Genomic DNA, 15872 nt, shown 5'->3' with positions numbered 1-15872 from the left:
CATTTGTATTATTACTTAAAAGTAATGTCATTTATAACATATTTGTAATTATTTTTAAAGTTCAATAACTTCTTTTAAGAGATCGTACCGTGATATTATGGTTATATTAAGTTTACATATAATTTATTTTCTGGTAGTTCTTTGTGGAGATTTGCTTTATTATTTGAATGATTTTTATATAATATAATGTACTTCTCAAATTATTGAATATTTCATAGTTCATTCATTTATAACTTTTCTTGGATTGGCTAGGCTTAGACCAATGTTGGTCAAAGTTTGCTCAAAAAACAAATCTCGCAAAAGTGGAACTTTGGATCCAAGAATAATTTTGAGTGATTGTTGATCATTATCTGATAACCCCAGAGTTCAATTCAACAATCTTTGAGGTTTCCACAGAGGGTCCGAAGCACTATAGCTGCTCGGAGGAAATAAAAAAAAAAATCTCTCTTTCCATCCATTGATAGAGAAGGAAGTTTTTTGACGGCCCTTCCAAGAAAAAAAGTACTACCAATTTTTTTTGGTAGATGCCTCTTCAGAGTAACACAAGCTCGGAAAAAAGTGATAGTAGGATGGATATCTTGAATAAGACACAGAACAATAAAATCAATGATAACTCATAAAGAATTAGGAATGAGATGAGTTGGAGCTAAAACGTAATACCTCATCAATCGAACAATGAAAATGTGAAGAGGAAAGGTACTAGGGACTAGATAGCACTAGTGCTTTATATATAAGTTGAGCCTGAGAGATCGGACCGGATATAGTAGAATATAATAATAAAATCATATGATCATAGGAAAGATACTAGAGACTATATATAATATAATACAAGAATAAAATCTTATTATTTGGTATAAATACTAAATTTAAACATAACAATCAGATCTCATAATTTTGGAGATTGCTCTAAGTTGATATACTAAGATTGTGCATGTAATATGTGACAACAGTGATATCCAAGATCGTACATACTATAATGATTGAGATTGTGCATGATTCTGACAATTAGAATAGAAACATCTCTCGGAGAGAAAACATTTGTTGTGCCGAGAGTCTTCCATTAAGGACCAAGAAAAAAACAATACCAGAGAAAATCCAAATTTAATCGGAAAAGATCAAAATCACACCACCCTTTGTTGACCAGATCGAATTTAAAAAAGCATAGACCGAAGCAGAAGAGTGAGGAGACGAGAGACTGAAGAGACAGTGTCGTTCCCGGCTTAGTTCTCCTCCGGCCGCCACATCACCCCTTTTTCTTCCCGTTCCCTTCTCTTCCACCACTTGGATCGCTGCCCATGGCTAGTTGTAGTGGCTAGAAGAGAAGGCAAGAATAGGACGAGACACATCGTTTTGGACAGCGATAGAGAGTTGAACACATAGAATAAGAAATAGAAGAGTGGGGTTAGAAAAGAGAAGGAGAGGATTATAGTGGGAAAGATGGTGATCTTGTGATTTGAAAGGGAAAAAGCAAGGAATGAATGTGGGTAGATTTCGTGATGGACAGGATACGAGGAGGAATAGAAGGGAAGGAAAAATAAATTAAGAGTTCGCGTCAATTCAAATAAATAAAAATTGAAGTCTTTATGCCAAAAAAATAGTTCCAAATGTCAAGCGAGTTACTGTATCAGAACCATATCCATCACGAAGCCCATCATGCCATAAGTACATTCATGCGACATAAAGAGAAATAATATGACAAAAGAAAAATTCCTTATAAGGGGGCGACGCAGAGGAACTGAGATTTTAGTAAGGTTATTTCTTAATCAGAGTAACTTTATCATTTAATTCATGTTATTAATGCATGTATCTTTTCTGTAATATTTTCTAAACATTTATGATATTAGTTAAATAAATTCCATGGACCACCAGTCCTAACATATATTTTTCATTTTAGATAAAAGATAAATATATATCTATTAGAGCATGAAAAGAAATAAAATATCTCTTACTCATGTCAGTTAAAGAAATAATATTTTTTATTCTTACCCTACAATTTTTTATTCTTAGTTATATTTCTAAATATTTTATTTGGTTCTGCTCTTTCGTAAATAGAATTATGTATGGATAAGATTTGTGCAACATATATTTTATGTCTAGTTCGTTCTATTGTTTGGATGATGATACCATGTTATGCATTTTTCTTCATACAGAAAGATGATGGTTTTGGCATTTTCTTAAATATAAAAAAAAAACGTAGAAAAAATATATATACTCCAAATTAATGTTGATGAATACAATCTTGAAGAGGGAGGATAAAGTCCTATACTATGCTTAAAGTGTTTTCCAATGATGCATATGAGGAGTTAGAAGGCAATAAAAATCAAGAAAAATCTATCGTGACTCATATATTCCTATACTTCTGTTTATAGATGATTATGTTTATATATTTTTTCTTAATACTTGATAATTACACATTCTTTTCACAGATTGAAGATAATAAAGATGAAAGTGCCGTTGTGGATAGGACCACGAAGAAAAAAGATATTCGTGGGAAGAAAATAATTAGTGATCCTGTTCTGCTGAATAATGTGCATTCTGAAACAATTGATGATGAAAATATTGTTTCAAGATATGCAAGTAAATTATAAACAAATCCGAGACCAAAAATTATAAGAAAACACCTCACTGAAAAAAAAGAGACAAAAATGATTGTTACTTTCTACCACCATACCACTTAAACAATTTGACTTCATTTTCCAATCGAGAATACTGGGCGCCACCAATAATACTTTATTTTCTTATTCAAATAAAATTTATAAGTTTAATATCATTTGAACTGAATAGTCTTTTATATTATGTTGTTTTTTAATCTATAATTTTTTTAACATTAGAATTATGTGAGCTTAAACAACCGACTTCAAGTATACATTTTATTTGGAAAAGAGTACTTAATTTGAAATAATTCATATTTGATGAAATTAGAAAAGAAATACCTCGTGCACCGTGTGGGTAATATTGTAGTGTTTTTCCTAAATCCAAGACGTGAAAAGGACTTTCCACCACCCAAGATATCCACGCACCATGGAAATTATTATTCCAAACCATGCAATGCGCATGGTTCATTTATACGATAGCGCATTTGATGGGTGTCACTGATTTCATCAATCATAATTGTTTTATCGAGTAGATATTATATTAAATTCCTATCAAAGAAAAGAGGAGCAAACGGTGTGCAATCATAATTGTTTTATCTAGTACATATGTGTTAAATTCCTATCAAAGAAAAGATTAATTGGATGTTAATTTTTTTTTTTTTGCCTTCTCAGTAAATTGATAGCCGATTTCTTCATTGACCGGTTTTGTTCTTTCTTTCTTTTTTTCTAAGTATTTTGCTCAAATTAAAAAGTTGGAGCAAACGTATAAGATGCGACAAAACCAACAGCCCATGGGAAATCGCTTGACCTCGCGTAAAGCAGGCCATAGAGCGCGACAGCCATTAAAAGTGAACTGTTTTAAAAGTAATGGCACGTTCTGCGGTGCACCTCTTATTATTTAATTATTTCAATCTCGCAAGCTTATGGAGCTCACATTCACTTAATTTATTACAGAATAGTAATTAGCAGTTTACTAGCTCCCAGCCTCCCAAGAGTCTATATATATATATTCTTGGAACTTCGCTTGCATGGAGGAAAGCAGGACCTCAAGGGCAGAAGGTAACCTTATAGTTGGTCCCCCCGGGGCAAGTGAAGGTGCTGGTCTGATCGTCCTTGGGGTAGCTGTACGCATCCGGGCATCTGTCCTTAAAGTACTTGGAGAACTTGGTTGGCCCGCAGCTCCCGGAGGTGCAGCAGTACTCATTAGTCTTGAAGACGGTGCACGGGTTGTTGCAGCCACCGGGAGCCTTGAGCTCGTTGGGGCACTGCCCGACGATGTCGGCCGTGCACCGGATGCCCCTGCTGCAGCCGCCGGTGGGGCTGAAGTCCATCGGCACGTTGAAGCCGTCGACGTTGGAGATGTCGATGAAATCGAGGTTCTGGAACTGGTTGAGGCCGAATTCGGCGAGGGTGTTGGGCGGGGCGCCGTAGGCCGTGCAGGCGAGTTTACCACCGCAGTCACCGGTCTGGCAGTGCCCGTTGCCGTTGCCGTCGAACGAGCAGCCGGTGCGGGCCCAGACGCGGCCCCCGGTGGTTTTGGGGTTGACGTTGATGTTCCAGGACTGGCCGCGGTCGAGCCGGCGACCTCCGCCGGGGACCGCGGCAGCCCATACGGTGTAGGGGCAGTTGTTGACGATGTTGAAGGTGGCGGCGTGGGAGAGGGTGAAGAGGAGGAAGGGGAAGAAGAGGAGGAGGAGGAGAGGGGGTGAGGTTGGGGAGGCCATTTTGGGATAACGAAGAGAGCTAGTGGAGGTCTATGGTGTGTGCTGTGTTGTGTTGTTTCCTGGGAGAGGAAGGGGGTATTTATAGGAGGAAGAAGAGAGTTGTATGAGATATGATTTTGCCCACGTTGCACTATGATCGCTTGGGAATCTTGGCACGCTGAGAAAGTTCAAAGATTGGAACTCGATAGCTGACAAGGAGCGAACGAGATACAGATGAAGGCTTTCACTTGGACTCTTGTATCACCTACGTGCCTTGCATGCCAACAGCCTATAAGACTAAAGTTACAAATCACTTTCCAAACTATAAATTTGGATAGGATTTCACAATATTCAGATCATTGAGGTATATATGTAACATAATACGTAATTAAACTTACCATGTTACATTAATATAATTTAATTTTGTAGAACATATTGTTTGACAACATTCGTTGGTTATTTGTTTTTTCACACAGGTATTGTTTTTTTAATATCAAGAAGAGAAATTATAATTTATTATCTGTTTACATCTCTACTCTCTATACGTCATGCCATATTATTTTATTAAAAATAAGAAGCAATTTTAGCTTGTCCAAACAATGACCTCCTTCCAAATGATTAAACTAACCGAACCACTATATAAGGGTCTCATCTAATCTACAAAGGGGATATTTCTTGCTCGTAAGTGTTTTTTCTATTTTTTTTTTGTTTTAGGAATTTAAACATTGATAATGATAATATATATTTGAAGGATTTTAAAGTCTCAATTCATTGGAAAATGTTGTCAGGGTGAAAATGTTCCATGGCACATTTGATCAACCGTACAATAATTCTGTGATAATGGTGCAGGGGGAAGACCATCTTGGGCCTTGTTCACATTTCTTCCTCACAATGAGCTTGACATATATATTTCTGGTTTTACACGCCTCTTCTAACGTGGACGTACTCATATCTGCACCTATTGTAGGCTTTGCATCTTAAGTACGCAGTGTTTGTGCAAAGCGTCTAGATCGCTGGTGCCAATTCTTCCATGGACGTTTCCATGCGCCCAATAACCTAGCTGATATGGTGAATATTTGCCAACATGATCTCGGAGTAGATTGAAGTTCCTCACCTCTACTTTACCTCAATACTAGCCGAAGTGCAATATCGCTCCTAATTGAGAGTTCACGTGTCTCATTAAAGACCATTAGAAAGTAAGTAATGCCTATCAAGATTATGGTCACTATCTCGGTGATGGTTACGCCAGCTCACCCAAAACTACCTAATTAAAGCATTATTATCATATGCATAACTCGAAAAGCCATTACTGTGCAATTACTAGATGTTGTGAAGAGCCGTTACCATATATTTATCGCATGTCTCATTAATCTTGGTAACGGACACCAAACTTATTCTTTATATAAGAAAAATCGAAGAATCCTTAGGTTAGCCATTCTCTCGACTCCACTTTATTTTTAGAAACACTCTCTCTCTCCCACTGTTTTTTAGAATTCAACTAATTTGAGCATTAGAGCTAGGATTCTCCCACAGAAAAATCTTCACTAAGAAAATTTCTATTTTAGGTCATATTTGCATCTTAGAGCCTAGTCAGCCACTTCACCATCATCCATCTGTATGGGGCATTTTAATTTGGATTGCAGCTGACTTCAATCTTGCCTCGGGAGTCGGTCATCTTAATAGATCTCGGATTTTAGCGGCAACACTGACCATGATGTCCTTGGATGATGGCCCAACGTCGGCTTGCTAAAAGAACCAGTCCAGTAAAACCACCACTTGCTCGCGGGCTCGTGCTTGACGGTAGGTACAACGGAATTTAAAAACGTTGCGTTTGCGAATGAACGAGTTTTTCTATCCCCCCTGCCATGTAGTTATCCTTTTTCATGATGGCTTCGTAAGTTCTCTCGGGCAAAAAGCAGGTCAAGTGTGGAAAAGTCTTCCAGGGATAAGTGCCCTCCCAATTTTCTCGTCACTTTGTTGAAGGAGTCTTCGGATGCAGACTACGGGAACAAAACGTTGCCGGAGATTATTAAAATGTCGTCATTGTTGAAAAATCTTCCATGCGTTACCTTCCAAAGTATGCATGCAAGACTATGATAAAATTAAAGTCGTGCACTAGTTAGGATCATCATGACAACACTTCTAGTCCGCTGGAGGATTTAGGAAGGTTTCTAACCTGTTCAACTTAGAGTGGATGGTTGGCAACCTAAAGAATGAGTCAAGAAGAGCCAAGCTTATCTTCATTAATTTGAAACCAACTTACTTGATCTCCTAGATGCACTCGATGTACGTAGTTGAACGGCAAATATAAATCTGACGCATGGCTTAGTTGTCATTAAGAATTTTCAACAACCTGCCCAAAGGATTCTAATGCCTCGTTATAACTTTATCTCTATACCTATTAAATGAAAAAGAAAGAGAAAACTCGACCCCTCTCGACAATTCAAAAAAAATAAAAAAAAAGATATTTTTGAAAATCATGTTAGAAAAGAAATTTTGCACAAAAAATTACACAAAATTATATAAAATAGTGACTTTTTTGGAAGTCATGTCAAAAAAAAAAATTGTATAAAAAATCGCATATATGCCCAAAAAAATAAACAAGCATATTAAATCAAATTCAAATAAGCCACAAAATTCAATTTTTTATGCACAAAATTCAAATTTTTACGCACAAAATTCAAATTTTTACGTACTAAATTCAAAAAAAAAAATGATGGATTATCAATCATATAAATATGTAAAAATTATCTAAATATATTAAAGTTATCCGAATATGTTATATCTAGACCAGATAAATTTGTTTTAACTAAATCATGAACAAAAATTCCATTTACACTTTCCCGCTCTATTTTTGTTTCAGAGGTTAAAACTGATTGGACTTTCTTGTGGATATTATAAAGAAAAAATTATGAAAAAATGCTGCTTATAAAAATTCAAAAAGTTCTATAAAATCATAAAATAATTGACCCAACATACTACGGATATTTTTAGTATCTGCCTATATATTCTTTACTATTAACTTTATTTGTTTTCATGAATCAGAATTCCAAACATGGTATCTTTGCTTTATTATTTGAATGATTTTTATATAATATAATGTACTTCTCAAATTATTGAATATTTCATAGTTCATTCATATATAACTTTTTGTGCTTTTATTTTATGTAGTAACTTAAATGCCATTTACAGAGGGTCGGCTTATACCTTTTTTGAGGAAATGGATATGACATACATTTTCTTTACCATAATTACATAAGTAAATATTTTAAAATTTTAAAATATATGGAAAAGTGAAAGTTTAAAATGTCATAGGAACAATTTTTGGAATGTTCCTAGTTGAATCATTCTTTATGATATAATGTTGATCATAAAAACAAATAATAAATGATTTTGAATAAAATCAAACTCTTAGATAACCATGATTTTTAGATATTAATAACCTCCATAACTAGCTTCTTCTTCCACTCTTTCTTTCTTTTTCTCCTTCCTTCTTTTATTTTAATAAGGATTGGAATATTAAGTGCATATATATATATATATATATATATATATATATATATATGATAAGATATTTTAGCCCCAAAAAGAAAAAAAACACTATATACAATCTTGAGGTACACCTTAAAATCTGAATCTTGATTTTCTTTTTTTTACCTATACCTAATTCATGAGTCTAAAATTTTTTGTATGTTCAATTCACTTTCTAACTTGTTGAAATTTAACCACTATTTCTTGTTACATATACTACAACTATTTCTGTGTGTAACATATTTGGTAAGAAATATTCTGTTATTCCATACTTTATATTTAAAATATAAAATCTATATCTTTATATTTCATTTTTGTTAATATCTATAGAACAGAACCAAAGCGGGGAAAGCCTCCCAGGGAGTAAGCTATTGAGGACTGCAGAACTTTCTTTGGGCTTTGGAATAATTAAATTTGTGTTTCTACTTGAGGTATTGAAAAGTCTCAAATTACTAAAAAAATATCATAACGAGTATATTTCATAGTATATTTAGTAAACTGTAGAATAATTTAGAAAAACATATTGAGTGCCGTATGCAATATACTTGTATGAAATATCATGTTAGGTCATGTATACATTTCGAACTCATAAATTGCTCAACAAACGTACTTCAAGCTCAAACTTAAATAAATAATCACCCGTATTCTCGCAAAATAAAGAAAAGCTCATGAAACTCTTGATGCCATATATGCAAATTTACTCTTGAACAAATCATGTACTGATCTATAATGAGCCATAGTAAATAACTAGCAAGTTAATAATTCATGACCCATCCATCTCTACAAGTCAGCATCCTCCCATTCGTATGTTACAGGTGTCTAATGCTAACCCGCATAGCCGTTTTCCATGCACAAAGCCTGACCATGGAGTCCTCGCATGAACCTCAAAATTCGGCCTGCTAGAACCACATCTAAGAATCAGTTTGAATAATTAGGCTGAGTTGGATTAGTACAATCAACAAGATTATAGAAGTACAGGCTGACTTAGACCTACTGAAATCTTTTTTTTTTTCTATAAAATTTAGGCCAACTCACTGAAAAACTAATTTTGGATATTTATGAATATAATAAATCTAATTCAATCAGTAATATTATGATTATGCTAACTGTACCGCCCAACATACCAATTTAATGGAATATTCAACCCAATCATTGAAATAAGCTATTTCTAATAGAAAATTTCTGCAAATTCATTCAGCGCCCAGAACTCTTTAAGTATTATCTTGATCATCCAACTTATATGTAGGAAGCTTTTCTATGTATATAAATGTCAAGTGATTCTGTAAGCTCACGGCGCTAGCAGTACGCTATACTCTACTGCTTTCATACTGTCCGTCATTGTTGGAAAAATGCCAATGCGTCATCTTCCATACTGCCTCCGAGCCGGAGGTGTCCCGATAGCATCTAGAGACTAAATTGTCGTCATTGTTTGAAAAAATGCCATGCGTTATCTTCATGACGTCTCTCAGCTTGTCCCTGTAGAATGGAATTATCTGGCCTACAGGGAGAGAGGGTGCGGTCAAGCGGACAGCATTTAATTGCGTTCGGACGGTATTGCAGGACTGCGTGTGAACGACGTCAAATTTCTGGGCCATCCACTAACTGGATAACCATTGCAAGAGTTCCATTCTGCGGCAGGATTTGGATCGACCCTCTCCATATGAAAGGCCAGGGGGACATACTGTAGGAGATAGACAGTCACTTGCTGGATCCTCGTAGATTTTCGTAGCCTGGGAAAAGGAATCTAGATAAAAATTTATTTTCATTCAAAGCCAACCAATTTAGAATGATTGATCTTGGCATTAATCCATGCTGATAAGACAAATCAACCAAAAAAACTCGCCATCTTCATCCATTACAAGAGTTCCAATCTTCCGTAGGATTTGGATTTTGGATGGACCCTTTCCATGAAAGGCCAGGGACAGACTCTACGATCCTCGCGGATTTTCATAGCCTGGAAAAGGAATCTAGGCAAAAATTTATTTTCATTCAAAACCAACCTATTTAGGATGATTTACCTTCAAATTGATTTATGCAGATGAAACAAACCAATCAATAAAAACTCATCACCTAGCCAAAGACTGATTATTCAAAATTTGGCATATATATGGTCATCCCAAAAGATAAACAGAGAGTTCTCTGTATTTTAAACTCTTCCTATAACTGGCAACAACTTAGCCATATTCGCTAGCTGTTCCCTAACAAATGCGATACTTAGAGCATTCGACGACCGAGAAATATGGACGAGATTTATGGATGAGATACGTAGTTTGTTTGCCCCATCAACAAGCGTATAGCTCTAAATTACTTGGCGACGAGCTTCGATCCTCGTTTATGTATTGCCATTTCCGAGGATCCTCCGTGTAAGTTTTCTTTCAACTTTCTTACACTGCCTCTCTCCATCTCAAGCCGCCTCCTTTTTTTTTCGAGTTGTGTCTGACTTGGGCATTGGAGGATCCCCATCGAATATGCTCCAGTGTGTGGACTTCTTTATTCTTGTTGTTTCAAGTCGGAGCCTGTGTCAGAGCAACCGTTTGAAGCCGTTCCTCCACCATCCAATACTGACTCGTATGTGTTCAACATCGGGATCAACATTGATCGAGTGCAACAACCATTGGAATATTACCGTGGAGACATGCAATGATCCTATCTGATTTCTTCGATCTGGATGACAAACGAGCTGAGATCTCTGCGATTCCCACCAACTCAGTGCCTAGGTCGGACTAGTTTCTAGCAGAAAAAAAATGGAGCTAGAGGAAGGATTCTGATCCTATCTTTGGATGCCTGATCGATCAAGCGGACGATACACAGCTATGAAGTTAAGAAAACCTAGGCAGCAACTGCATCACCCAATAGGATGCGACCCTGGAATCTAATGGCTCTTTATAAGGCTCTCGGAGGGCTCCTCCTCAGCAGAAGCCACAGCTTGACCCGTCAATCATCGATGAACCAGTTTTTGTCTGCTCATGCAGCAGGTTCAATTACCTGACTACAGCTGCCCAGAACCTACAATAGATGGTCGCTAACCAACAGCAGCAGCAACCATAGCCGCACAACCACTATATCAGACTTGTGTAATGGGAAATCAGGAGGACCTAGTGCAATCAAGTCATCATTCTCGTCTTTAGAGTCCAAGATGGATCCGACTTATTGTGTAACCCCACGTATTAGTGGAACCTAGTATTAGTGAAGCCTTATATAGTCATTGTCATATTGGTTCTAGCGACATAATCGTGTAATTGCCATTATACCACTATGGAAGGAAGTTAAGGAAATAAGATTGATTTTTATTTTTTAAAATTTAAATCTTTTCATAAATTAAAACTCCAACAATTAATATATGCATTTCTGGACTAAGCCAAATCCTAATCCAACCTGACACACTTGTAGCCATTTTTAGAACATATACATATCTTCATCACGTAGAAATAAATTTTGGATGCATGTAAGGCGCATCATTCAATCGGTAGTTATGAGCTAAGAAAAATCATCCGTGTGAACATCCTACTTGCGTCTTCAAAGTGTTTGGACTGCTGATGCAGGCAACCTTGAAAGTTCTCCATTTGCCTAACTTGATCGTGTCCTTCGATGGATCGAAGTTCCAGGCAGGCCTGCTGAGAAATAGCTGGTAGAAGTGGAAAACCACCGCTATGTCCGTCGAAATTATCTGGAAACACCAAACTAGCCGCCTCATACGCTTCTCTGCATCCTCCTACATAACCCCAATTTCACTTGCATACTTCAATCTAAACTGGTTTAAGTGCGTGACCAATTGCAACTTGACTTACCGAGAATTCAAGTTCTCAGAAACTTCCTCCAATCTAATCGTCAAATGGAGCGGACTTTGTTGCGAAGGTTATCCAAAATCTTGTTGCGAAGGTTAATCCTGTACCGAGGATACTAAATCCAATATTATTCTGCTTGGCCGGAGAACCTGTTTGTAAGCAACAGGGACTCCGACATACTATATATGATAGAAGGTAACACACGGAAGATGTTTTTATATATGTATATATATGGATAATTCCATCTAATTTTTTAAGTTATCTATTAAAATATTAATCACTTACATACATGAGTTCGGTCAATCATAAAAAATTTCATGAGTGAATTCCTACCTAACAAACAAGGGGCCTGACCATTTCTACTTTATTTTAATTTAATAATTGGGTTAGACTCAACCCAAGTCTTTCATAAAAAATAAAAATAAAATACATGGATTTATCTTCTAGAGTTTCCAAATAGTTTTCTCTAGTTCATGTAAATAATTAATATTAGAACAGCAATAGATTAATGAAAGAATTTTGTAGTGATTCATTTCTTATCCAACATGTCAAAAGGGATGGTGCGATTGATGGGGTCAGTGATCGTTGGAGTCAGCCAGTGCCATATCTGATAGGAAATGGACTGCGGAATAGATAGTGCAACTTGCCACAGTATTCTCTTCTTTTTCCTTTGTATTAGTCATCTATACGATATCGAACATGGAGGAGCGCAATTTACTAACAGTAAACAATTATCCAACGTTTTTATTACTCTATTACTGCTGAATTACAGGCCTGTGAAATGGGCTGTAAAATCTGGTTACAATCACCTTATTCCAAAGCTATCACATACTCCAAACAGCGTCATGCATGGATCACCAAGCTCTCAAAGCCTCAAGGGCAGAAGGTGAACCTGGTAGTTGGTCCCACCGGGGCAGGTGAAGGTGCTGGTTGCATCATCTTTCGGGTAGCTGTACGCTTTCGGGCACAGGCTCTTAAAGAACTTGGAATAGGTGGTTGGCTCGCAGCTGGAGCCGGAAGGGCAGCAGTATTGAGCAGTCTTGAAGATGGTGCATGGGTCGTCGCAGCCGCCGGCTACTTTGAGGTCGCTGGGGCACTGCCCAACGACGTCGGCGGTGCATTGGATATCTTGGCTGCAGTCCGACGAGGTGGAGCGGAAGTCCATGGGCACGTTGAAGCCCTGAACGAGGGAGATGTCGATGAAATCGAGGTTGGTGTAGTAAGGTGGGGAGTTCTGGTTGAGGGGCGAATTCTGCAAGGGTCTTGGGTGGGGAGCCGTAGGAGGTGCAGGCGAGCTTGCCGCAGTCGCCGGTCTGGCACTTCCCGTTGCCGTTGGCATCGAAGGAGCAGCCAGTCCGGGCCCAGATGCGGGCACGGGGGGTGCCCGGATTGACGGTGACCGTCCAGGTCTGGCCCTTGCTGAGCTGCTGGCCGCCGCCGAGGTTACTGGTGTCTGCCCATGCAGCCCACACGGTGTAGGAACATTGATTGACGACGTCGAAGGTGGCGGCGTGGGAGAGGGTGAGGAGGAGGAAGGGAAAGAAGAGGAGAGTGAGGGAGGTCGAGGAGGCCATTTTGATACCCAGGAAGATGGCTTTCTGATTGAGGATTGTGTGGGGTGTTGGGGGCGGGCAGTAGGAGTTTCTATACCGTACGTTTAATAAAGCCATAAAGTTAATTCTTTGGAGTGCCCAAAATAACTTTCTATTTCCAATCTATATAGTACTACTTAAGCAGCCACTCAATCTGCAGTTCTATTGGTTTCTCGAAAAATATGTTTGCTCTAAAAGGCTTCTCTATTCCTCAATATTGTACGGATATCTTGGAGCAAAGAATGGTTGCATCAGTTACTCCTTGAATCTTTCTGGATCCAACTGATAAGGTTGGATCATTTTTTAGGGTAACACTTTTTTTATATTAATTAACCAGTGCAGCAGGTGCAGTTTGTAATAGTCAAAGATGGGATGGACTTGACTTTAGGTGGGGACCACGGGCGGCTGGGACGGGAGGAGCGGAGAAATGAAGGGTAATGTCCTCGCGGTACAACGGCGTCTCTAAGACTGCCATTTTCAACACGTGCAACGCGTATAAAAAGCTCATTTAAGCTTAATTTTTATTAATGATTATTTTTGGTGATCTAATAAATTTAAACTTGTTTTAAGAAAAAAATTCCCTAATAATACTGGTTTTATAATTTTGTAATTTTGTTGAACCCTTTAAAGCATTAAAACTATATATTTTCTTGTGTTGCCATTCAAGGGAGATCATTGGACTAATGGCAAATGCATGTGAATTCCCAAAGTGTAGCAGGAGATTTATTATTTTGTATAAGCATGAATATATAGAACCTTTTTCCAATAAAAAATATCTTAGAGATTATAATAGATGTTCTTTGTAATCAAATAGTCCAACATATGTGTTGAATATTTTTCCGGTATAACTATTTTTTTGGAGGGATCATAATTTTCTGCCACTAGGCCACTCAAAGGTTTTGGAGTGCTACAAAATATCGGGCTACAATGACTCAAGTTGCAGCATTAGGTTGAGGTGCAGCACTCCAAAAAAAGGGAAGAATGCCGACATATACATGTTCAAGCTAAGTAGAAGCGTCGGTAATTTTGTCTTCGGCGTCAAAATTTGTCGACACTTTTAAGTAGTGTCTGCCAGGGCTGAAACTATGACATCACTAATTAGCATCATTGAAATTAAATTGTAAGATGACATTTATAAGTATCGTTGGAGGGCCAAAAAAATAGAATGAGGAAAAGGAGCAAACGACGCTTAAAAGCGTCGCTAGAATTCTAACACTAGACACTTTCTTAACACTAATTTTCACTGAACTCCGTCTAAACACTAATCTAAGAAAACACTTATAAGCGTCGTCGGAAGCCTAGGACCTAAGACGACATTTCTAAGTATCGTCAGAGGGCAAGGACCTAAGACGACGCTTATGAGCATCGTTGGAGGCTAACACCCGACTAAAGAACCCTAATATGCGACCCACTAGCCCTCATTTCCCACCAGTCCTAACTTTCTTTTTCTTCTCTCGGCGCCGACTGACCAACCCAATCTCTATCGAGCTCCGTCTCCATCCGTCGCAGATATCTTTCTCCCTCTTCTTTCTCTCCGGCGCCGACCAACCAACCAACCTCCCTGGTGATATTTTTGGTGGAGGCCTCATGTCAGGGCAAGCACGAGGATTTTGTCGCAAGAAGCTTGAGAGGTTGTTCAAACTCATGCTTCTTAACTGTTCCTCTGCTCTCTTTTTTGGATTTGTGCTGTACCCTTTGGTCCCTTTTGTTGATTTGGTTCAATGAACCGAAGATTTAGTTTGCTCAGTTTCTTGAATCCATAATTTGTTCAATGCCAACTTTTTTATCAGAGAGCTTTCTTGTTTTCAGTACTAAGATGACTGTTGTTCTTCTTTTCTTTCTTATATTTTATTTTCCAAAAGAATTAAATATCTGCAGTTCATTTTTTATTTCTTGTGGATTTTTGTAGTCTTGAAACATTATTGATTCGAGCCTCTGATTAGCTTATTCAAAACCATTAGAGAAGAGGTTCCATTGTGTTGATTAATGATTCACTTTTTCTTATTTATTTATCTTATGTTTTTTTTTTTTTTTGATTGTTGTGCTATCTGATTAATCATGCATATTGGCCTTAACGGCTCTCTTCAGTTTCGGACTCTGTTTCCCCATCCGCCCAATCTCAACATGCTCATCCCATCGGACGGTCCCACAGGCGAAAGAATATCAAATGTTTCTTTCATGCCAAAGACCAACCTGAACCCAAATTATAATAGAACCTTGTCTAACTTTGAAGTCAAAGTATCAACCCATTAGAGTTCTTATTTTCTTCCTAAATGCAGTTATATTCGGTAAAAATGGCATTAGTTTTTCTTATGTTTTTAAATCCCCAACAACTAGTTGTCTCAAGTGCACTATTTAATTACGAATTCTAAACATCTTTGACTACCATTAAAGAACACTTCTTTTGTATAATTTTTAAGTATACACTTGAATCCATATGTTTGGTTGAACAATGTATCTTTCTCCGGCCACGTGTTCATTAGCATCCGCTTCTTTGATCTTTTATTGAATAATTTTACGCCATCCTTCTTTATACCCTAATTTATTTATCTTTTTTTAGATAAGTTGCAGTTTAAACAATATTCTAATAGAATGGATAAAAATAGGATAAATAAGTCGAGATCCGGTGCCGAATATTTGGATAGAGTTCAGAATTTTATTAAATTT

General features: G+C 37.4%; 1 pseudogene; it reads right to left on the bottom strand.

The window, feature by feature from the left end:
• Positions 1 to 3436: 3436 nt before the first annotated feature.
• LOC120109343 lies at positions 3437 to 13228 on the bottom strand (annotated as a pseudogene).
• Positions 13229 to 15872: the final 2644 nt, after the last annotated feature.

This window comes from Phoenix dactylifera, unplaced genomic scaffold (assembly GCF_009389715.1).
Source record: "Phoenix dactylifera cultivar Barhee BC4 unplaced genomic scaffold, palm_55x_up_171113_PBpolish2nd_filt_p 002063F, whole genome shotgun sequence".
In the NCBI taxonomy this organism is placed as follows: domain Eukaryota; kingdom Viridiplantae; phylum Streptophyta; class Magnoliopsida; order Arecales; family Arecaceae; genus Phoenix; species Phoenix dactylifera.
The sequence above is the reverse complement of the archived record's forward strand: the minus strand, read 5'-3'. Positions and strand labels throughout refer to the sequence as shown.